This window comes from Oryctolagus cuniculus, chromosome 3, assembly GCF_051225735.1.
Source record: "Oryctolagus cuniculus isolate XC-2025 breed Fujian yellow rabbit chromosome 3, ASM5122573v1, whole genome shotgun sequence".
NCBI classification, from domain to species: Eukaryota; Metazoa; Chordata; class Mammalia; order Lagomorpha; family Leporidae; genus Oryctolagus; species Oryctolagus cuniculus.
Window position 1 is genome coordinate 177160495 of NC_142869.1, and position 24979 is coordinate 177185473.

A 24979-nucleotide genomic window follows, 5' to 3' on the forward strand; every position below is an offset into this window, starting at 1 on the left:
TGGTAACTGGGGGAGTAAAACAGCGAATGGGGACATACACTTTCTCTCCTCTCTCCCTCTTAAAAAATTTTAAAAAAAGACAAAGAGTGACTACAGGCATTGTCTTCCTGAAAACTGAAATTTAATTGATCATTGCATAGAAAGGATTAATTTAGAAAACTCTGAGTCAACTTCGCTTAGTTTTTTTTATACATGATTCTTCATGGAATTCTAATCACATAAGATTGTGTTTACACTTGGTTGTTCTGTTTGCTAGTTTAGAAAAAGCGTAGGATTCATATTGAGTCTAACTGACCAGCAGGGCAGGGCTATAGAAGGCTTCTGAGAGAACCACAATGTGCAACAGGTAGCCTCCAGGCCCTTAGATGAGCTTCTCAACCTCACGTGTCAGGCAGGGCTGGTAGTCCCTGTATTTCCTCTGATTCCAAACATCTTGATGGAAGTCTCCAGCTGGCTTGGTTGGCTCACATACCCACCCCTGTGCTAAGGGATCAGGTGTATTCAGAAGAACGCCTACAAGTAGTGAATATATTTCCTTTAATGTGGAGGGTCATACATTTTCAGTGTAAAAATCTAGAATACACTTGTTCCTTTTGAAGGGATGCTGACATACTGATTACTAAGTTTCTATCTGGAAAGATGTATTACTTAATCACTGATAGAGAGCTAATTACAAATCATGGTAATATACAGGGCATGTTGACAGCTGCACTGGATCTAACGCGGACCATCGGGAAGACTTCCATGAGCTTTGAGATGAGGTAGGGAGGACGGATCCTGGGCAGCTGAGCAGAGAAGGTTGGAAGCGCAAGGTGAACTCCAGCTGAAGGTCACATAAGGACAGAACTTGACCGGCAGAGGACTTGAGAGAAGTTGGAGGGCCAGCATGATGTGGATGAGAAGAGAAAGAATGGCTAAGGGTGCCCAACAGAGCAGAGAAAATGAGGCCCTGATATAGTTATCTGAATTATCCTATATCAAAATTGCTGTACTAATATATAAGTACTGTATTGGAAATTAATTCATATGATAATGAATATCTACAGGTAATTATCGAATTTGAGCATTATTTTATGAATTTCATCACTTACAGTAATGAAAAGATTGTAAGTTTTGAATAATTCTGTGAGTACTTGGAATAAAATGTTAATGCGAATTGACCAAAGTCCCTAGACACACTGTTATTAAAAACTGTGAAATATATATAAAGTGAAAATCAGTAGTTTAGGTGTCAGTTAGAATTCATTAAAATCTCAAATTTTTCATTCAATTATGGCCAATTTCCATTAGAGACACAAGTATATAAAAGTGTGCTAATAAGCCTTTAATTGGATTGTACAATGGAATAATTATAAGAGGTAATTATAGTAATTTAAATAGACCAAAAGAAGAAAAATAAAATTATGTAATTGTAAACTGTAATTGTGGGATCCAAATCAGCTCTTTGTTTAAATTATTTAAATTCAAGGATTTGGAAGCCCAAAGTGTTCAGAGTCATATAAAATATTGTGTGTGAGTTATTATTTAATTCTCCAAAGTTTTAAATAAAACTTTTGCATTTAGTCAGCAAATTCAATCATTTACCCCCTAACATGTCTCTACATTCTAAGAAGATTTTCAACTTTGGAAGGAACAATTGTCACAGGGCATTGCACTTATAGACAAACCACATGGTATGGTAATTATTGACTTATTTCCCTCCTTTTAAAGATTTTTTATTTATTTGAATGTCGCAGTTACAGAGAGAGAAGGAGAGATCTTCCATCGGCTGGTTCACTCACTAGTCAGCAGCAATAGCCATGGCTGGGCCAGGCCAAAGCCAGGAGCCAGATGCCTTGTCATGGTCTCCCACAGAGGGGGCAGGAGCCTGAATACTTGGGCTATCTTCTTCATTTCCCAGGCCGTTAACAGGAATCTGAATCCTAAGTGCAACACCCGGGACATGAACCAGCACCCATGTGGGATGCCAGCATCGCAGACGGCAGCTTTTTCCACTGCTCCACAATGCTGGCCCCACTTATTCCCCTGGTCTTGAGTAGATACAGGTATGATTTTGCAAATAATTACTTGTGTGGATATTTTATCTGTAGTATAAATTATTCTCATGTTTTGACATCTTCTCACAGAACCACAGGAAGGAAAAGGCTGTGTCTGATTCTGGTTAGAATCTCCTGAACCATGTAGGGGAGATTCTCTCTGACCCTTTTCATGTGAAGAGAAATGTGGACCTAAAAACTGTTATGCAAAATTCAGATTGCAGCAATAGTTCAAATATTCAGGAAACAGCTGAAGCCCAGGGTTAGAGCCTGCATGTGGATGGTGCTATGCAGAAAACAGTGTCAATAAAATAGTAATTTCAAAGTTTATTGCAGAGACGAACAATACAAAATGAACACCAACTCATCTATTAAGGACATAAGTGCTATAACCGCCCAAAGTAAATTGTATAAAAAGGTCATTACATATAAACATATTTTATGGCAGATCTTTAATTCCTGAGGAAAATTCTCCTCTACCTATATTTATAATAGAAATACACATATATCAAACACTTAGTCGAAAATAAAACACATTTCCATACTTCAGATTTTATGCTTTTTGTACTCTAGTTGTAAATAGGAGAGCATATATTATCTAAATACCATCTTTATGATGTGACCAATTACAATGTGAAATATTCTTTTGGATAAAACAGTATTGGAGATGTAAATAGCTGGTAAATCATATGATTTTTCCAAATAACTTGATTTTCTTAGTAGAAAAAGGCCATATCTCAAAGAATTTGATGGAATAGAAAAGAAGCCAGAAGAAAGCACTGAAATATAAAGCAGGTGCAGCTTACTCGTTAGGACAAATAGAATGTCATCAGGATCTAGCAGTCAGCATGCAAGCCATAAAGATAAGGTAGGAACACATACAACCATGTGCTTTTCTCCAGCATAAACTCCACTACAAGTGTGCAAAGAACAGAAGAACAGGGTCGCAAATAAATGTCTAATCAGAAAATGTTGTGCAAGAAAGAAAACATGAGGAGCATCTCCGTCTCCCGTCTGTCAAGTTCATTGACACACACCCTAGCTCTCCGTGTTTTTCTGTTTCTTCCTCATCTCATTTTTATTTTATTCTGTTACCAGCTGTGTTACTTGCTGGTTTCTGGTCACATCAACTGAAAACTGTGATGCTGATTTTTGGCCCCTTTCTGCCCTTCTGTCTTGGAAATATACCCCCCCCCCTTTTATTTTACAAAGTGATTTCTGGCTGCTATCTGAGCAGCAGGAGGCATGTACAGGAAACATTAGGGAAGTTATAGAATCAAGGAAACTGCAAAATGGTATTTTTCAAAGAAGTCCCAGAGGTGCAATGAAGTTTAAACTGTGCAGTTTGTTCTTCATCTATAACCTTTTTCCTGACTCCTTCAATGTTTTTGGAAGATTTTCTGGCATGTTTGTTTGTCAACAATTACTACCAGGCAATACCATGTCGCTGAAATTATTATAACAGATTTGGGTTAGTGACGGTATACTTTTAGTTCAAATAGGAGTCTCAGCTGAAAAGAATTTATTTGGGGCCGGCACTGTGGCGTAGTGGGTAAAGCATCTGCCTGAAGTGCCAGCATCCCATATGGGCGCCGTTCGAGTCCTGGCTGCTCCACTTCCGATCTCACTCTCTGCTATGGCTTGGGAAAGCAGTATAAGATGGTCCAAGTGCTTGGGCCCCTGAACCCATGAGGGAGACCTAGAAGAAGCTCCTGGCTCCTGGCTTTGGATCAGCTCAGCTCTGGCTGTTGCAGCCATCTGGGGAGTGAACCAGCAGATGGAAGACCTCTCTCTCTCCCTCTCTCTCTCTGCTCAGCCTCTCTGTAACTCTGCCTTTCAAATAAATGAATGCATCTTTAAAAAATAAAAAGAATTTACTTGTCCTCCCTTGTAAGAGAGACATTCCTTATTAATCAATTTTCAGACCATTCCTGCAATGATGTTCAGATTGCAGGACCTAAAAGGTCCAAAATCTTCAGCCCTTGGAACACAACTCGTTTCTCTATGCTCTCTGAGGATTTCTTTCTTTCTTTCTTTCGACAGGCAGAGTTAGACAGTGAGAGAGAGACAGAGAGAGGTCTTCCTTTTCCATTGGTTCACCCCCCAAATGGCTGCCACTGAAGCCAGGAGCTTCCTCCTGGTCTCCCATGCGGGTGCAGGGCCCAAGCACTTGGGCCATCCTCCACTGCCCTCCTGGGCCACAGCAGAGAGCTGGCCTGGAAGAGGGGCAACTGGGACAGAATCTGGCTCCCCAACTGGGACTAGAACCCGGGTGCAAGCACGGCAGGTGGAGGATTAGCCTAGTGAGCCGCGGCGCCGGCCGCTCTCTTAGGGTTTCTAAGGACACAATCAAGAGACTAATTGTTAAAGCTGATGTTACCCACATGTGAGGCTGACATTGCTTACTAATTATTCAACAGCACTCTGTATGTCTTATGTGGACTTTAATTTTCAGCTATTTAGCAAAAATGGAAATTAAGTCCTTCCTGGAAATCCACCCTATTAATCCTCACACTGAGTAGAACTGTGTGCTATGTGACACCCTTACGTCCCAATTAGTTAGCTGACAAGAAATAATTAAGGCCGGCGCCGCGGCTCACTAGGCTAATCCTCCTCCTAGCGGCGCCGGCACACCGGGTTCTAGTCCCGGTCGGGGCGCCGGATTCTGTCCCGGTTGCCCCTCTTCCAGGCCAGCCCTCTGCTGTGGCCAGGGAGTGCAGTGGAGGATGGCCCAGGTGCTTGGGTCCTGCACCCCATGGGAGACCAGGAAAAGCACCTGGCTCCTGGCTCCTGCCATCGGATCAGCGCAGTGCGCCGGCCGCAGCGCGCCGGCCGCGGCGGCCATTGGAGGGTGAACCAACGGCAAAAGGAAGACCTTTCTCTCTGTCTCTCTCTCTCACTGTCCACTCTGCCTGTCAAAAAAAAAAAAAAAAAAAAGAAATAATTAAAAGAGCAGTGATTTGGTGCAGTGGTGAAGGTGCCATTTGGATGCCCATGTTCCATACCTGAGTGCCTGGGCTGAAGACCCTGCTCTGCTCCCGATCGCAGCTTCCTGCTAGGGTTCAAGTGATCAGGTCCTTGCCACTCATGTGAGGGACTCCGATCACAGCTTCCTGCTAGGGATCAAGTGATCGGGTCCCTGCCACTCATGTGAGGGACTCTGATCACAGCTTCCTGCTAGGGATCAAGCGATCGGGTCCTTGCCACTCATGTGAGGGACTGGGATTGAGTTCTTGGATCCTTCCTTCTGCCTGACCAAGCCTTAGCTACTGGGGCATTTGTGGACTCAACCAGGGGATAGGAGATCTCTAGGTTGCTGTCTCTGTCTCTCTGCCTTTCAAGTGAATGAAAACTAAAACAAAGAAACTGGAACATAATCTTCAAGTATTTTTGCATTAGATTCTCATGTCTGTCCACTTACAGTAAGAACAAGGAGTGAGAATTTCACCTGCCAGGGGAGGAAAAGGTCATTTTGAAGAAGAATGGCCAGAGTTTATTGACCCTCAACTTCCTCCTTATTCATATCTTTACTAGTATATTTTCTTTTTTTCTTTCTTTTTAGTTTTTTAAAGCTTTATTTATTTATATGAAAGTCAGATTTACACAGAGAGAGAAGGAGAGGTAGATACAAAGAGGTCTTCCATCCGCTGCTTCACTCCCCAAATGGCTGGGACGACCAGAGCTGCCTGATCTGAAGTCAGGAGCCAGGAGCTTCTTCCAGGTCTCCCACGTGGGTTCAGGGGTCCAAGGACTTGGGCCATCTTCTACTACTTTCCCAGGCCATAGCAGAGAGCTGGATCAGAAGTGGAGCAGCCAGGACTTGAACCAGCCCCCATATGGGATGCCAGCACTGGAAGTGGTGTCTACCCACTACACCACAGCGCCGGCCCCATTTACTAGAATATTTTCTTCTCTAACTTCTGAAGATACCAGATTTTCTTTCTAGAGACTTCAGTGACTAATTTCAGATTCCTCTCAGGAACCATGACTATCCCAGGTAGATAAAAATGAAAGAGAGCTTTTCTCCCAGATTTGGACCAGTTCTTCTCTTCCCGTTTCTCCTGTGATGCAGTGGGTCACTTCAGCATTCTTAGAAAGCTGACACGAGTGTCATAAGCCATGAACCCAAGTGTGGGACAGGCATTTGACCAGTGAAGATCCTCTAGTCCTACAATATAGTGCCAGGGTTCAAGTTCCTGTCCCATTTCCTGATTCCAGCTTCTTGCCAATGTACATCCTGGGAGGCAGTGTCGTTAGTGCCAGTACCTGTTACCCACATATTGAGGTTTTGGCTTCTAGCCCCAGACTTCAGGTGGCCTAGACATTCAGGAGATGGGAGAAGTCTCTCTCTCTCTCCCTCTCTCTCTCTCTCTCTCTCTCTCTTCACCCTCAACTATGTAGATAAATAAATCAAAACCAAACAAATAAATAAAGTGGTAAAATAAAATACTTGTGGTACTCCCAAAATGTATTTTTCTTCTTAGTGAATTTGAAGTTGCAATAATAAAATCAGGATGAAAATGTGTTCTGTCATGCAAAAGTAACTTCTAGTGACCAAATGAGTAAGAACATGTATATTTAATAGAAAAAAAGTAAACTTTATTGCTTCTCGGCCTTTTGGCTAAGATCAAGTGTAAAAAGTAAACTTCAACAGAATTCTACTTGTATGTGTAACAAAGAGAGAAAATAGAAATGCCATTTTTTTGTTAAATAACAATTCAAGTATTTTAAGAAAACCCTCTTTTAAAATATTTTAATTCTTAAAAATTGTTAATTTTCTGGCCGGTGCCATGGCTCAATAGGCTAATCCTCCGCCTTGCAGCACCGGCATACCGGGTTCTAGTCCAGGTCAGGGCGCCGGATTCTGTCCCGGTTGCCCCTCTTCCAGGCCAGCTCTCTGCTATGGCCCCGGAGTGCAGTGGAGGATGGCCCAAGTGCTTGGGCCCTGCACCCCATGGGAGACCAGGAGAAGTACCTGGCTCCTGGCTTTGGAACAGCGCGGTGCACCGGCCGCAGCGGCCATTGGAGGGTGAACCAACGGCAAGGGAAGACCTTTCTCTCTGTCTCTCTCTCTCTCTGACTGTCCACTCTGCCTGTCAAAAAAAATTATTAATTTTCAGATTTGCTCTTCTCAGGCTGGTCCCTTAGTTTAAAAGGCCAAATAGATATTTTTATTAAAGTAATCAAGATTGATTACTCGTAGAGAGTTCCCAAGTTTTCCTTTGGGGGACACACTTCTATGTTCAGAGAATACAAATGAATTTAGATGTATATTTTCTTCACTCCAGAGATGAGAGGTAGTTCTACAAGCTATTTATCAAAGCAGTGTGTAGCCTCATGATTTTAGATTAAGAAGAGATGTCTTGGGCCGGCGCCACAGCTCACTAGGCTAATTCTCTGCCTGAGGCGCCTGCGCTGCGGTTTCTAGTCCTGGGCAGGGTGCCGGATTCTGTCCTGGTTGATCCTCTTCCAGTCCAGCTCTCTGCTGTGGCCTGGGAGTGCAGTGGAGAATGGCCCAAGTACTTGGGCCCTGCACCCTATGGGAGACCAGGATAAGCACTTGGCTCCTGGCTTCGGATCAGCGTGGTATGCCAGCCGCAGAGGCCATTGTGGGGTAAACCAACGGAAAAGGAAGACCTTTCTCTCTGTCTCTCTCTCTCTCACTGTCCACTCTGCCTGTCAGAAAAATAAATTAAAAAAGAAAAAAGAAGAGATGCCTTGACACATAAAGAATGAATAGGACAGTCAATAAAACAGTATGTTGGAAATTATTTTTGCAAATATGTACATATATAAAATTGATATTAACACATTTTAAAAATGCACTAGGATTCTGCTATGTAAAAATAGTGTGAACATTTTGGCATACAAAATTAATCTTGTCTCATACTACTCCACTAAATATCTTAGATATTCCAATTGTTCCTCAGAATTGTTGTATTTCTCCTCCAGGGTTTGTGTTTTTAAACAATAGATTCTTTCTATTTATAAATTGGCAACTAATGCAATGTACACTGATCATGAATGCTAAAGAGGAAGGGAGTGTATTTTCAGATGTTTTGCAAATATTCATCTCATAGACACTGAAGGAATTAGAAATATATGATGTGTAGATAATCAGAATGTCAAATAATTCTAATTTCAGAGTTCAGTCCTTAGCAATAACTTCCTTCCTCATCATCTCTCACAATTGTTTTCGCAAGTAGCATCTGAAACTTGCAGTTGAACCTGACCCGCTCTGTGGCCCTGTTGCGTTCATTGACCTTACTGTTTCAGGTTTTTATCCATTAAAATAGCAAACAACCCTCTGAATGACATCTAGGTAGCAGGAATGACAAGAGATCAACAGAATCCTCATGAATGACATGCACCTACAGTATGTGAAATGCCCAAGGGTCCAGGCTGTCATGGCTAAATGTTGTAAATGTTGTCTCCAGGAAATGTGTTTATGTAAATCTGCAAAAGATCTGCAAAAGGTGCAGGGAGTCAAGGCCTCCACTAGGATAGTGGAAATGTGAACATCAAATGGGGAAATGGATCCAGAATCAATTTAATGTTTTATTAAAATCATCAGGTTTAAAAGTTTCAGGCAGAAGGAAGCCACTCAGCGGTGAATTTCTAGTAGTTGCCAATCCATTCATACTAATAGGAAAATGAGATAATTTAAGTCAAATAAATGTTCATGGAAGAACATAACAAATTTTGAGAAATGATACTACTTTAATCAAAAAGATGCAATAAATTTATAAACTTTCAAAAAGCATATTGCTGTGTTTCTTAGACAATAATTGGACATTTTCTTTTTTTTAATTTAGTAAATATAAATTTCCAAAGTACAGTTTATGGATTACAATGGCTTCCCCCCCATAACGTCCCTCCCACCCGCAACCCTTCCATCTCCCGCTAACCTCTCTCATTCCATTCACATCAAGATTCATTTTCAATTATCTTTATATACAGAAGATCGATTTAGTTTATATTAAGTAAAGATTTCATCAGTTTGTACCCACACAGAAACACAAAGTGTAAAATACTGTTTCAGTACTAGTTACAGCATTACTTCACATTGGACAACACATTAAGGACAGATCCCACATGAGAAGTAAGCACACAGTGACTCCTGTTGTTGACTTAACAATTTGACACTCTTGTTTATGGCGTCAGTAATCTCCCTAGGCTCTAGTCATGAGTCGCCAAGGCCATGGAAGCCCCCTGAGTTCGCCGACCTTGATCATATTCTGACAGGGTCATAGTCAAAGTGGAAGTTTTCTCCTCCCTTCAGAGAAAGGTACTTCCTTCTTTGATGACCCTGTTTTTAATAATTGGACATTTTCTTATTTATAAATATACCAGTATATTGAAAGGATTATTGTCATAACTTAAAATTAAGTGAATAAATAGCTTTATTTTTTATTTCATACCAATGAATTCATTGCCAAACAAGTGTTTAAATAACAAAATGTTTTTTCACCAGTACTGATCTGAAAGGCTTATATTTTATGGACTATTTATATTTGACATCCTCCAAAGCCAAGAGAACTCAATAAAAAGGGATAATTTCCAAAATTTAGTAATTTTTAAAATTACAATAAGCCTACACATCATAGAGTAGCATGGCTTTTATCACAGCAACTCTACAAAATATTTTAAGTGATTTTATTGTTCACAAAGAAAAATAAATCATTTTCTGATAATTGCTTAATCCAGTAGTACCTTTGATAGTGCTTTATAATCCAAAACTGGAGCTAATGATTGGGAATACTAATTAAAATTAAAATGGTTCATTAGAAAACAACAACAAACCTGTTTTTCTGTTCAATATTTTATTTTAAAATGCCATGTAATAAAACTGAAAATTTCATTTTATGAACCTTGAAAAATAAATGCACAAGTTATGGAAATTATTGAAATATTAAAATTAAAATTAATCTTTCCTAAAAGAATATAAATTTCTTGAAGTATTTCTGGAAAGAAATAGCATTTAAGAAATTATCTATCAGGTGTCAGGGCAGGTATTGAAGGAGAGAGTTGATGATAGTGAGTATAAACCATGTGCTAGGTTATTCAGGAATAAGAGATTCACTTCAACCTTAAGACAATACTGTATGTGGTAACTCTCTAATTTACCAACCAAGTCAACTTAAAATCTTCTAGGAGGATTAATTTATTAATGTTCTCTAAACTTATCTTTCTGGGACACTCTCTTTGTTGTTTGCTTGTTGATACATCTATATATCTGTCTATATATTTATTTATTCAAATTATAATTACTTACATTGAACAAGCCTTTTTTCTCAGCTCCTGACTTGACCTGGTCTTGCCTTGACTATTCAAGGCATTTGTGGAGTGCATCTCTCTTTCTCTTGCTCACTCTTGCTCTCACTCTCTCGCTTCCTATTTTTCCCTTTCGTTCCCCCTGCCTACCAATTATATATTTCTAAAAGTATCTAGCACATAAATACACTGTGTGAAATAACCATATTAAATTTTCTGTGTATAGAGCACACTGAACAATCCCTGACATTATAGTAGACAACATTTTTGTTATTGGTTGAGAGATGAGACATAAACATAAAAAGTATACTAAATAACCTTTGAGTGTGAATACACTTAGTTTACCTCCTTCAACTACTCATTCACTTAACATCTCATGAAAGTATATACGAACCAAGAGATGCATTATGTGTAAACAGTAATAAGAAATAAATCATTCCATCACAGATTTCATAGTCCCCAGAAAGGACTCTATAACTGTTTATGAAATACAGAAATTAGTCTTGTACTCTGGATTGGAGATTTAAGGGTACATTTGGATTCTTCTCTACAGTCCCATCCAGTTGCTAACTCACAGGCACTGTCTAATCTTCCGTATATATATATATATATTTTTGACAGGGAGAGTGGACAGTGAGAGAGAGAGACAGAGAGAAAGGTCCTCCTTTTGCCGTTGGTTCACCCTCCAATGGCCGCTGTGGCTGGCGCACCGTGCTGATCCAAAGCCAGGAGCCAGGTGCTTCTCCTGGTCTCCCATGGGGTGCAGGGCCCAAGCACCTGGGCCATCCTCCACTGCACTCCCTGGCCACAGCAGAGAGCTGGCCTGGAAGAGGGGCAACCGGGACAGAATCCAGCGCCCTGACTGGGACTAGAACCCGGTGTGCCGGCGCCGCAAGGCGGAGGATTAGCCTAGTGAGCCGCGGCGCCGGCTTTCTTCCGTATATTTTTGAAGTCTTGTATAACATTTTTAAAAACTAACAATTGGTTAACTGCCTACCCTCCAGCTCTTCTATATTTCATGACTATTTCCATAGCAATCTCTGCTTTAGTCAGGTAACCCAGATGCAATTTCAGATAAACTTATCTACACCTAGCTAATCTAAGAAACGCCATACAAATGCCCACAGCAATCCATATACAGTATTACCCCTGGCCCTAAATCTCATTTCTCCAAACACAGATTGCCATGGGTCAGCCAAAATGGCTCAGACACATATGTGAACTCCTTTGAATAAAGTAACAATAAACAATCTTTGAAATCATCTGAAAAAAAGTCACTGACAGACAAGTGTGTAACAGAATAGCAATAAATTGTGTTACATTGTGAACAAATATGACATTAAAACTAAGCCTCTGAATGTCCATACACTTTTATACAAAAAGTACAAACTAAGCGCATCTACACTCAAATTTAAACTGGTTTTCATTGCTCTATCTTTAAGTGTCCATATTTTATTTGATGAATTTTCATGTAATAATCATCCAGGAATAATAAATTATTTTCTATATGGCTAACTGGAAAAAGCAAAAAAATAAAAACAATAAAAATATTAATTGATAGGTGCTGCCTGTCAGCCACAGCTATGCAAAATACTTCTGAACTATCAAGAGATAACAAACCAAACTCATGAGGCTCTTGTTTGGGACTTTCAGCTCCAGTGGAAGACCTAGCCCTTCTCTGGTAGATTGTGTCAGGAAGCTTCCTTAGAGAACTCCCAAAATAAATACTTACACTGTTTTCAGTCTATTCTAGCAAATCAGGCACAGAAAAGTATAATGGTCAACCATGATTTACCCCCAGTGGTTAGTTCTATTCTCTACTTGAAAAACTTTACAAAGAAAGACACGGTCAAGGCTATTCTGTTTGCTTCTCCACGTCTCTGATGCCAAAGAAAAATCTCCCCAAATCAGACAGATTTATTTATTTATTTTGCTACTCTAAATAGGGCTGAGGTGTCTATTCTGCTATACTTAACACTACTTTGGAAGTAAAATCTGAATAAGTCGTGATGTGCCCAGGTAGGAAGGATGAAGAACTTTGCCACCAGAAAAATACTTCCACAGAAAGATCATATACTGAACCGGCATATTGGACAGAAATCACTGTGTGAAAAAATTCTATTACCTATATTTATATATACATAGTGCTAACAGTTAGAAGATAATAGCAAAGGACAGCGTGTTCTTCTTTAACTGAAACTTCATCATTTGGATATCTGGAAAGTGAGCCCAATAGCTCACTTGTTTGTTATTTTCTTCAACAAAACCCAAAATATTTTGCAAAACTCTGCGTGCGTGCAAATGATGACTCAACATTCACTTTCTTTAAAAAAAAAAAAAATTGAAGGTGATTGTAAATATTAGCCTGAGACAATTCTTCAAAGTCATTGCATGAAGACACAAACAGCTTCTCCCAAACCTAATTGCTTCCAAATCTTTCATTCTTCAGGAGTTATGATCAGCATTTCAAACACTTTTTTTGGTCCATGTTAAGAAACAAATCTCAAATCAAGGTGAACAGCAAGGATATGACTATTACTGTGTGATGTTCTGAGCTTCATCGAGTAAGAAAAATATTAATCAGAGGTCCCACTAGCCAGAATAAGCACACAGCATTATCCACGTTGACAAAAATCCCTAACATTTTCTCCCTGGTCTGGTTTTGATTGCACTAGATCAGGAGTAATTTCTTCATGAAATAAAGAAACAAGAAGAAAACAGATACGTTTAGTAATTGGATTATTTGTCCTACCAAAATGATCCTTACTGGTAATACTTGCGTTATCTTCCAATGTCTACCAATCTGGGACAAGAGAAGAAACAAAAGAAAGAAAAAAGCAAAGACTCAAACCATGAAAAGCTTCTGGAATTGGGGGAAGGGTGCAATTCTGAGCTTGCTTCTCAGTCACCTAGAGGAGGAGCAGCTGACCAGGCTGCTGGAGGAACAGGATTCTGGAGGTGTGCTATTTTCTCCCTCCTTTCTTCTGGATAGAGTATGTCCTGCTATAACCAGGTCTCTAAGTGCAGATGCTCTGAGAGCAAAACCAGGGAAGTCAAAAGCCCAGAGACCCCCCTTTAAGGAAGTGAGAAACACACGGGGTTTACCCACTTCTTATCTACCCAGAGATCAAGGACTGGTGCATTGCAGCTGAGGAATGTCCTCTGAAATTCTGATTTCCTAAAACAGACACAGATGAAGGGAACCTGGACTTCAGTTTGTCTTGAAAGGTGGTTGTGTGTTCTGGTTCTTCTTTTCTTTCTTTCTTTCTTTCTTTTTTTTAATTAAAAGTTAAGATTTATTCAACTAGTCAAAGTGAAGACTTAAACCCAAACAACCAGCTAGTTGTCCAAAGTGACTTATTCCTGAAGCCTGACTTTGGCTATAGCTTTTATACTTTTCTTACAGAGTGTGTACATGCATTGGACCAGGTCTGAACAATACAGATTTATGTGTGGTTATCAGTCACATTGAAAATAAAAGAACTCATTAATAATTTAAGAATATCTGGCAATAGCTAACAGACTTGATTACCGATGAAAGAGGCACATGACATTCCCGCAATCTTTCCCACATAGGTTGTCACATATTTGAAGGGATAAACCTCCCTTGTTTTGGAAGTACAGTAGATGTTTGCTTGGCTGCAAGTGAATGAGGTCCATTAAATGTTCATATTGCCCAGGATACACCATCTTCATCGCTCAGAGAGCATCTTGGCTGCCGTAGGTCTCTGCAGGCACTATTTAATTCTACAGATATATGTTTAGAGGAGTTAAACTTCAGGCTAATATTATATTTTAAATTTAATTTAGTATCAGTCACTACTATTACATGGGATCAAAACTATTAATGTTGATCACGTATAGCTCAATTTTTCTGAATTTTTTTGAAAGGGGAACTAATTTTTTTCTGGTGCCTATAGTTTCTGCACCTTTGACTCATTCAATATCCACTTAGTGAGTTCTTGAAGGCAAACATGGATTTAATCTGGTCTTCCCACTCTTCTAAACCTGACACAATAGTCCATGAAGGAAAAAATGTCAACACACCCAGTTCAGAAAATAGCATTCTCCATGTTATATGCTATGAATCTGATCACTCTCAAAAATACTTTATGAATCTTCTGAAAATTTGAAATAAATAGTGATGCCATGAAAATAAAGAAAATGTGAAAATGAGACAATTACGAGTACTAAAATGTTAACATAAAAAACTGGATGTGAAATTACTCTGCATTATAGTTCAACTTTAGCCAATAGCTATGTAATTAAAATGCTATGAGCATTGGATATTTATTTAACCCAAACCCTTGATAGATTATATGAAGACAGGAGAAAGAGGGGAGAGGAAGGATAAGAGTATGTTGGGGAATGGGATTGCTGAAGAAGATAGAGCTGAGTGAAAGCCATTGCCCCAGGAAGCAGGACGCAGGCCATAGAGAAAGATGAGGCCAGACTTTGCTAGCATTTACTGTAAGCCTGGTTGTAATATCTGATTTTTGAACTACCCGCATGTGAGATAGTGATAAAAATAAAAATTCAATAAAAACACATTATTATGTCATTTACTACCTGGAAAGTGGTTTGTTTTTTTTCTTGTCTATCTTTTAAACAACTTACTATGGAAACCTCATCCTGGGAAATGAAGTGAAGCTCATTGTGATAAACATTTTAGTAAATGAGATTTTTGCACCAGAAAAAAGGACCCAATTTTAACTCTTACATGAGAGATACCTGGTGGCGCTGAAACACTAAGGGATCAGTGAACAGTGGAAGTCCTGCCCTTTGGCTCGCAGCCAAGAGGAAGGCAGAAAAACAAGAACATTGCCAAGTGTGTACTTGGAGCACAGGAGAGGAGGCCTAATGAATCTTATCAAACTTGAACTAGAAAAGAGATTACTCAACTTGAGTTTAAATTGTATTTTTTTTAAGATTTTGAACCAGTTGCACTTAATCATGATGCCTTATGTGAATTAACTTTTTTTCCCAAGTTATAAAAACACTTTCATAAATGTTACTTTAGTGGTAATATGTTCTTTGGATTTTTTTTTTTTTTTGACAGGCAGAGTGGACAGTCAGAGAGAGAGACAGAGAGAAAGGTCTTCCTTTGCCGTTGGTTCACCCTCAAGTGGCCACCACAGCTGGCGCGCTGCAGCTGGCACACAACGCTAATCCGAAGGCAGGAGCCAGGTGCTTATCCTGGTCTCCCATGGGATGCAGAGGCCAAGCACTTGGGCCATCCTCCACTGCACTCCCTGGCCACAGCAGAGAGCTGGCCTGGAAGAGGGGCAACCAGGACAGAATCCGGTGCCCCGACCGGCACTAGAACCCGGTGTGCTGGCACCGCCAGGTGGAGGATTAGCCTAGTGAGCTGCGGCGCCGGCCTTAAATAGTTTTAAAACCAATATCAAACCAACTGAATTTCCTGGGGGCAGGACTAGCCAGCCATTTGATTCTCTGCAGGTGGAAATATTATAAACAACTTTAACCCTTAGGCAACCTCTTAAGATATCCCTTGTCTGGACGAGCAGGAAGATTGCAAGCAATTAACTTATGAATACTTTCTATTTGTGTAATTAAAGAATTTTAGAACTGAAGAAAACCAGAAGATAGAAAAATGGAATATCAAGATTTTCACATAATGTAAGGGTATATAGCAAAGTCTATCAATGACAAATTGAGTTCAGCTTAAAAACTATATACTTAGCCACTTCCATTGACAGTGTCTGGTCCAGGGACCATGTCAGGAAGGGCTTATTTATTCACCAACCTTGCAGAAGGTCAAATATAATTCTGGCTTTCTGCAAACACTAGTGCTAAAACGGTGAGCCAAATAATCACACTTCCTTTGTCCCATGCTTATTCTGGTAATCAGGCAAATACATAAACTATTATTATGTGATGAGATTATGGTAGGAAAGTAAACTGTTTATTGAAAGAGACTAACACAATCCAGGAACCAAAGAGACTTTTAGAGAAAGCAAACTACTGGACAAAAGGGCATCGTCATTGTTCTTAAATCCATTGCTTTACTGATGAATTAATGAAGATCTTGTATAATGTCATAACCTACAATTCCATTACAATTATTTATTATCTTTGATGACTAAGAAAAAAGCTAAAAGCACCAAATCTTACAGATTGGTTTAAGCTCCTCATTTCATGACACGCTGAATGTCTTCGCTGCTTGATTAAATATTTCAAACTAGAAGCCTTGTGCTACACTGAACTTTCTGTTTCAATAAGCAGAAATAATTTCTGTACAGTGATAGTTCTAACAATGTGAGTGGATTTAGAATGCAATAACTTTGCTAATTATTCTGAGAAGAGGAGCACAAAATTAACTTTACATATCATATTTGCATTGTCATGTTCTTTGATATATTTCATAACGTATTTTTCTGGAGAAGTTCAATGACTTTCAGAGACTTGTTTGTTCCTTTCTCAATGGGAGACAGAGGTTCCTGCAAGCCTTGCTTTGGCTCATCTGTGCTTGCCATCTGAGAGTGAGCCAATGCCTTATATCAAGGCATAGATGCTTCTTTCCATTACAACTAATCAGCAAGCTGAAGGGAAACTGTCCATTCTTGAAGAAATAAGTAACCTAATCAACTTATATTTATTATGCTAACAAAAAGCTTTCTAGGGTCAACACATAATGAAATTCATGGATTATGACTCTGCATATGATCATTCATCCCAGAAAAATACCTTCATCTTCCTAGTGCCTGGGGTGGACCATAAGAAATGAAAACATGGCCACTTTATAAATGGCATATTGCATATTTATCCAGAATGTCCAGGGTCAGACTTAGCAAAGACAATGAAAACTGTTAGAAACAAATAAGTGAACAAAATAAGAGAAAATAAGAAACATTCAAATTTAACTTCTTATCACTAAACAAGAAAATCTACAATAAATACAAAGATTAAAACTGGCAATTTGCTAGATCAGGTTCATTTAATTCATACTCAAAAATGAACCTGAATTATTTGTCTAAGGAATAGTATCCTATAATACAGAAAATACGGGAAATTTAGAAATCAGGTAACTGAATTATTAAACAAGAAATACCCCAATGTAGAAAAGAGGGCCAAATAATTTGTATAAAAATGGAGCTAAGAAACAACTACCTGATTCTTACTTTGAGGATCCTTCCTTTGTCATATTGCTTGTTGAATACTGCAAGTAAAACCACATTGAAAAGTTACATGGCTATAGAAATCTAGTTTATGATTTTTTATTAATTGGATTAGTACTGATGTCTTCCTTAAAATTGTCATGCTTGTGCAGCAGATGATTTTACATTTCATCATGAAGTACATGAACCTATGAACATTTTAGACCCATTCTCATTGTTTCCATGATGCTACTTTATCTCTGGGTTCAATGAAAATACCAGCTAAGCCACATGCCTTTGTAGCTACAGTGGGATTTCAATAGAATAAAAATTAGGAAATTATCCGTGAATGAGAATATAATTTTAAACTTCAAAATTGTATGTAGTTTCTTCAAATCATGACCTATGCCTTGCTACAAATATCTCAATTTTTTTTCTTCTGAGTCAGTGTCGTTGCAGACTCTGTCTTCCTATCACTCAAGGGAGGATGATTCCAAAGGCATCTAAATACCGTTCACCACATGGATGAGGACCGCCAACTTTACTTGTTTAGGAAGAGCCTTATATGGAGATTCCATTGTCCCTCGTTTCAGCCAGGTTTCCATTAGTATAATGGCATACATACGGGAGGCTAACTTTATCAAGAAAAGAGATTTTCTGGCTAACGGTTTTTGAGGTTCAAGTTCCAAACAGCATGGCACAGGCTCACTTGGGGACACTGGTTGGCTGCATTGCTTTATGCCTCCTCACGAAGCTAGCAGGATTCAACAGTTGCTCTCCACCCCAATAACTAATCTAAATCCAGTCACTTTCCGAGGCCCCACCTCTAAACACTGAATTCTGCTTCTTGATACCATTAATATGATATATTAATATCAATACTTTGGAGGTTAAACTCCTGTATAAGTTCTGGGGTGAGTGGGTGGCAAATCATATTTAAGCCACAGCACCCACTCTGGCTTATCAGATGAATTATTTTGTTCACAGAACTCCATTAATTTCCAACATCAGGTTGATTTCAATATCCTTAGTTTTTTTTTTTTTTGTCTATTTTATTTGTTAAATTACTAGATGGAGTTACCTAAATATAGTAATATATATTTCAAAGAGTAATTACCTTGTGTTATTGATAATATGATTGGTGTGACCTAATAAATGTTAACATAGTTTCCAAAAGACATCAAAAATTATTGCTGCCTCACACTCTTTCAGTATACTCTGTATTCCATGCATTACTTTGTCATAAGTTTCCAGCAAGTGTAACTGAAACAGCGCTTTGCTGCTGACATCAAGAGCGACCTCTTGGACTGCAATGTCTTTTTTGATGACTGCACAAAGCAAACCTGAGGAGTCCAACCATAACCTCTTTACTAACAACATGCAAGACTGAAGGAAATTATCTGTTGGAAGAACCTGATCAGGGAGGGAAGGTGCCCTTTACGATGCTTCCAGGGATAGGTAGCTCTAGGGCACAGTCTGCAGAGCCCTGTGCAGGATCAGGCAGTGGACCAGCAGTAGGAATAACTCCTGCATCGAGACCAATTTCGCTTCTTAGTTTCCCCAGTCCTTTACTTCTGTCTCTGAGACTTCTTCCCAAAACAAAAATAATGTTTGTAAGCCTCTATCTTCAGATATACTTTCTTGGGATCTAATTTTCCCTTCTTGACCTAGGTCTTTGAATTAATACAAGGAGCTTGCCCTCCTAAAGTTCTCATACTTAGTCCTTTTATACTTATTATATGAATGTGTATGACATATAGGCATCCTGTGCTATTCTGTGAATTGCAAAATATTAATTCATTTTTCATAAAAACCTAAAGTTGTAGACAGTATTATTACCAAATTAAAAATGCAGAAGCAGGCATAGAGAGTTTAAATTTCTGGCCTAAATCATATATCTGATAAGAGGATGAGAGAAGATTCTAAATTAAGTAGCCTTTCTGTAGGATACATAACTCTCCAACTTGAACAATGTCTAGTGTCCTTTGGATTACTGTTATAACTCCTTCATGGTAATATTTCCATTAGATACTTATTTGCATTATTTTTTTCTCATATCCTTGAACAAGAGACTCTTCTATCTGATATTGCCTACATCTCGGTGTCAGGTCAATGAGCAAAAGAACACGTCCCAATGTGCAAGAGCTTCTGCAGTCTTGACTTTTGACATACATGGTGATGTCTCATTGGCCAAAGCAACATGGCTAAGACCAAGGTCATTGTAGAAGGAATTATGTAAGAATATGGGTGTCAGAAAGTCAGAGATATTTTTAAAGATTTTTCTTTAAAGTTAAAATATATGTACAATACTTATCTGTAAACTTATGCTAATAAAATTTTGTGTAAATAAAATAAGAAACGATGCAAATGAAGAATAATATTGGTACTGTTCATTGCTATATGTGGGTAGAATAATGGGAAATACAAAACAACTGAAAAGATTTTGGGAAAATACTTTGGTGTGTCCAATATTCTGGAAATAATTTTATAATGTTTCAAGATAAGAATAATTGCTGAGATGGTCATGCTTTTTAAAGTCTTAGTAGTTGGCCCAAGAAAAATGAAGATACGGAAATGAGTTGCTTTCAATGGTTACTGTGTTCATCTTTTCTAGAACATTGTCTCTTCTAGTTGTAAATTCTCATTTAACAAATCTCCATTTGTGTCAGTTTTATTTAAGTCCTTCAAGGAAATATGAGATATAACACTTCCACTAATACTTTGAAATGTTCGAATAAAAAGCATTACTAAACAGTAATTAAGTGTACTGCATCATTACCTTTTATGGTAGCTGCAGGCAATTTGAGTGTATTTTTTGCAGTGTACAGGGATATGCTCAGTTAAAAAGCAAAACCGTTATAAGACTGATTGGTCGCAACATTTCTAAGCAGAAATGTAATATGCTTTATTCACATTCAAGAAGTCAGCGTTCTCTGGAAGCACCTTAAGTTCAATATATTCAGCTGTTTTTAAGTTACCTGAAAAGGAAAGAGGATACACTTTCATGTTTTAGAAAAGAGAATTGCAGAAAGTTTGCACATAATTTAAAAGCAACTCACATTTATAATTTTAGGCTCTGTAAGTGTTGATTATTCAGTAGGAAACAAATGCTTAGCTAAATCTGAAAGCCACACAAAATTGTTGTGATGAAAGTGTTTCCCTTTTTCAAAGCTGACTCCACATCGTGTTTTCAAAATTGATTGAAAATCTCAAGATGTGACCCAATTATAGTCCTAAGCTCCTGCATATAGAAAGATGTCATATGACCTTCAGAAGATTTTATTATCAGTCTCTAAGTCAAACATTGCACAGGGCAAAGGAGGGTTCTTCAGTGAGGACATAACATCCAGAAAATCCCAGCTTCAGTACGGGCTCTTCTCTTAGAACAGGAGGAGTGAAGCAGAAGCTCTCTTTCTCTCATAGCAACTTGAAAGGAATAGCTTTCCTTTCTACCAAATATCTCAGGGAGGCTGAGAACAGAAAAGGGAGCTTTCATGGTCAAATATTGTGAATAACAAAGTGGTTTTAGGGTCCCATCACCAATTCAAAGTTAACCCTTTATGTTCTCAAGAATGATCTCTGAACTTTTTTCTCGGGAAATGTATTTGAGCTTGCGTACATGGTTAGGTTGAGAACATAAATAGACACCCAGGGCATGTTCCCCAGTTTTCTTCTTTGAAGAATTCTCTCATATACTCGCACCTGGTGGACATCTCAGGTGCACATGTGAGTACCCAGTTGATTTGCCCAAGTTACAATTACACCCTTCACCCAAACCACTGTCATCTAGTTATCCCTGGGAGAGTCTACCCAGGAGAGTGAGACAAGCTCTGAAAGTTGAATGAAACCCATTAGGAAGAAAACCCCAAGGTCCTGGTACACAGAGTATGGTTTTAAGGAAGCACATGAAGGCATGGGCTTGAGACAGACCTCATGGGCTCTAAGCATTCTATATACTGTGGGGTGCAGAGACAGGAGTGGCAAGGAGGGTCAGAACAGACTCTACGAAGTGCAGAATTCACAGCAGTGCCTCTGATTATTCAATCTAATATAGTGATGATTTATCTGTTTATAATTCCTACTCATAATTGCATTTCTCTCTGTCCTTGCTTTCTCAGTTTCCCTAAGATGTTATTTTCAGAATATTCTCATGATAGTCCCTTCCTCCAAAGTTTATTTCTTGGCTTGCCACATTTGAGTCCTCTGTTTCCTACCATTTGCCTGAGCTATATTTTAGAAATAATATTAAACAAAATTGCACATTTACAATTTATTGTAATGTGTGCTATCATTATAAGACACTGACTACAAGCTTATAATATGACTGTCTTACTTTAAAATCGGGCTTCATGTTGTGTAACTTGATTGACCATAAGAAAGTTGCATGTCATGTCTGTGTTTCAGTTTCTTCATTTGTAAGATAATGATAGCAGTATCCACTTTGTGAGAGTTTCTTAACAATTAAAAAGATACCACAGGTAAAGCAGGTGGACTGGTTTAAAGAAAATAACACAGTGGAAGGTGAATGCTGTTGATACTGTAGCTGTCCTCATCAACATTATGATCATTGTCTACAGCACAAATTCTTAACATTGGTGGCACATTAAAATCAGCCTGGGTATAACTAGTACTCAAACAGTACTTTACACTTTGTGTTTCTGTGTGGGTGCAAACTGTTGAAATCTTTACTTAATATATGCTAAATTGATCTTCTGTATATAAAGATAATTGAAAATGAATGTTGATGTGAATGGAATGGGAGAGGGAACGGGAGATGGGAGGGTTGTGGGTAGGAGGGAGGTTATGGGAGGAAAAAGCCACTGTAATCCAAAAGCTTTACTTTGGAAATTTATATTTATTTAAAAAAAAGTTTAAAAAAAATCAGCCTGGGAAACTATTCAAAATGCAACATTTCCAACCAATTAAAGCAGAATTTTGAGAGCAAGATACAAATACTCATAATTTGTGAATTTACAACCAATCTTATAGCATGCAATTTCCTGTCACTCCCTATTATCTACATCTATTAATACAACTGTTACTGGTCCATCTATTATCTACAGTTATAATTAATCTACTACTGTTAGCATGTTATTGTCTTGCCATTCTGTTTTAAATATTTTGAAACACTCTCCTGAGCACTGAGCTCAGAAACTGTACTGTGGAAAAGGCAGCAATTAAAAGGGCAGTAGGTAGGTAAGTACAGATAAGTAGTATGGTATTTCCATTAATCAAATAAATAGCATAATAACAGGATAATTGTAGGTAAGGTAGGGCAGTACTGAAAATACAGTGATCAAGGAAGTATTGTGATTCCTTTCTTCTCACCACCTGTAGCTTATTGGAAGTAAAAATCATGAATCCAGCCTAGAATTACTGAATCAGAATTTGCATTTTGCCGGCGCCGTGGCTCAATAGGCTAATCCTCCACCTTGCGGCGCCGGCACACCGGGTTCTAGTCCCGGTCGGGGCGCCGGATTCTGTCCCGGTTGCCCCTCTTCCAGGCCAGCTCTCTGCTATGGCCAGGGAGTGCAGTGGAGGATGGCCCAGGTGCTTGGGCCCTGCACCCCATGGGAGACCAGGAAAAGCACCTGGATCCTGGCTCCTGCCATCGGATCAGCGCGGTGCGCCGGCTGCAGCGGCGGCCATTGGAGGGTGAACCAACGGCAAAGGAAGACCTTTCTCTCTCTGTCTCTCTCTCTCACTGTCCACTCTGCCTGTCAAAAAAAAAAAAAAAAAAAAGAATTTGCATTTTATGTTACCCATAGTCCAACCTCAACAATTATCAACTCTTGGTAAATGTGCCTTGACCCTGACCTCATTATTTTAAAGCAAATTATAGACATCATATAAGCTTCCTGCCAACATTTTAGTATGTATCATTAAGGATTAAAGTGCTTCTTCTAGCTTTTATCTGAGCAACTGAGGAGATGGCGCTATTTACTGACATACAGAAAATAGCTTGAGAAAAAGTGGACAGGGTTGTTGTGATGGTTGTGAGAGGAGCAGACAGCTTTTGGGCAGAGCACATTTCAAACTCTATCCCACAGTCTGCTGGAACTTTCGAGTGTGTAGTTTTACATAATGATCCACATGGTCGGTGGAGACAACAGGGCCAGAGATAGACATTTTTCTGTCAACAACATATACATTTAAATAGAAAGTTTTATGACAAACTTGAAGTAGACAGTAAATAAAGAACTAAAGATGATTAGAATTAGGCACACTTTCATGTTGAGAGCAAGAGGAAGACACAAAAGGACCCGAAGCTGACAAGGCAAAAATAATGGAAAAAATAAGAAGAGTATGTAACTGGTAGGTCTAAGGGGAATGTTTCTAGGGGAGAAGGTCCCATGGTTTTGAATGACTCAAAGTAACAGGAATGAACACAAATGTCTGGTGGATGATAACAAGAGATTAAGGGAACATATCATAAGCTAAAATGAAATGCATCTTACATCAAGCAGGAAGTCCAGCATCTTCTCTCCAGAATTTTATTGCTCTATTTTTGTGTGTCTTCACCTCTTCATGCTACTATAGCAAAATATGTAACATTGGATAACTTACAAAGACCAAAAATTTATTTTCTCACATTTCTGGAAGTTAGAAAAACTAAGATCATCGCACAGATAGGTTTGGTGTCTAAAAGTGCTTCCTAGATAATGCCTTCAGTGTGGTGTCCTGTGGAGGAGATGAATGGTGTATCGCATACCGCAGAAAGATGGAAGGGCAACAAAGCCTTGAGAGTTTTTGTGAGCCCTTTGTGAAGGCAGAACTCTGTTTTCATTATCTCCTAAAGGTCCTGCCTCTTAATATGATCATATTGGGTTTCATGTTCCAAGATGCAAATTTGGGGGAGGGCACGTATATTCAAACCATAGTGATGTGACCATATTAGTCATGGCATAAGTGAAAAATACCAGTTTGTTAATTATTTCCATTATAAAATATAAATTGGGTAAAAGGTAACAACAAATACAGCCAACTAATAGAAAATAAAAAGTCAACATATATGACTCAGGAGAAGGTTTACTAATGAGTAAGCAAAAGAGTAAGGTTAGACATAAAACAGCTTTTGACAAGAACTAAAGATTTTGTTCTTTAAGCTCTTTTTGTTTATTTTGGATGAGAGATGTTAAAGCATGCTATATCCAAAAATGAAAGATTATGTAGAGGAAGGAACAGTGATGGAGAAAAAGAACAAGAACTAACGGGCAAATTAAAACTTTAAGATTGCAAAGGGGGAAGGGATTCAGAACACAACCACAGCAACTGAATTTGGATTTCTATAAGGAAACAGAGATGTTTGGTTTTTATATTTATCCAGAAGTAAAGCAAATCATTATGGATATGTGCACTGGAATGTTTTAAAAATTGATTTATGTAAGGTAATGATGATTATCTCTTATAGCTTTGTTTTCATTGAGATGTAAAAGCAAAATTCACAATGTTGAGTGTCAATTTGGGGAAATAAGTAAGATCAGTCAACCAGAGAATTTCTTTAGCAAAATTCTTCTGTTGGGTGAAGGCAAAATGAAGATGGAGACTTAG

The 24979-nt window shown here is 38.7% G+C and overlaps 1 protein-coding gene and 1 pseudogene across 1 annotated transcript in view; one reads left to right on the forward strand and one right to left on the reverse strand.

The window, feature by feature from the left end:
• The window catches only part of CNTNAP2 (contactin associated protein 2), a 2149916-nt gene that overhangs the window by 1896645 nt on the left and 228292 nt on the right, over positions 1 to 24979 (reverse strand). The gene's annotated exons all lie outside the window — the stretch shown is intronic.
• Positions 6638 to 6778, forward strand: LOC127491958 (U2 spliceosomal RNA; annotated as a pseudogene).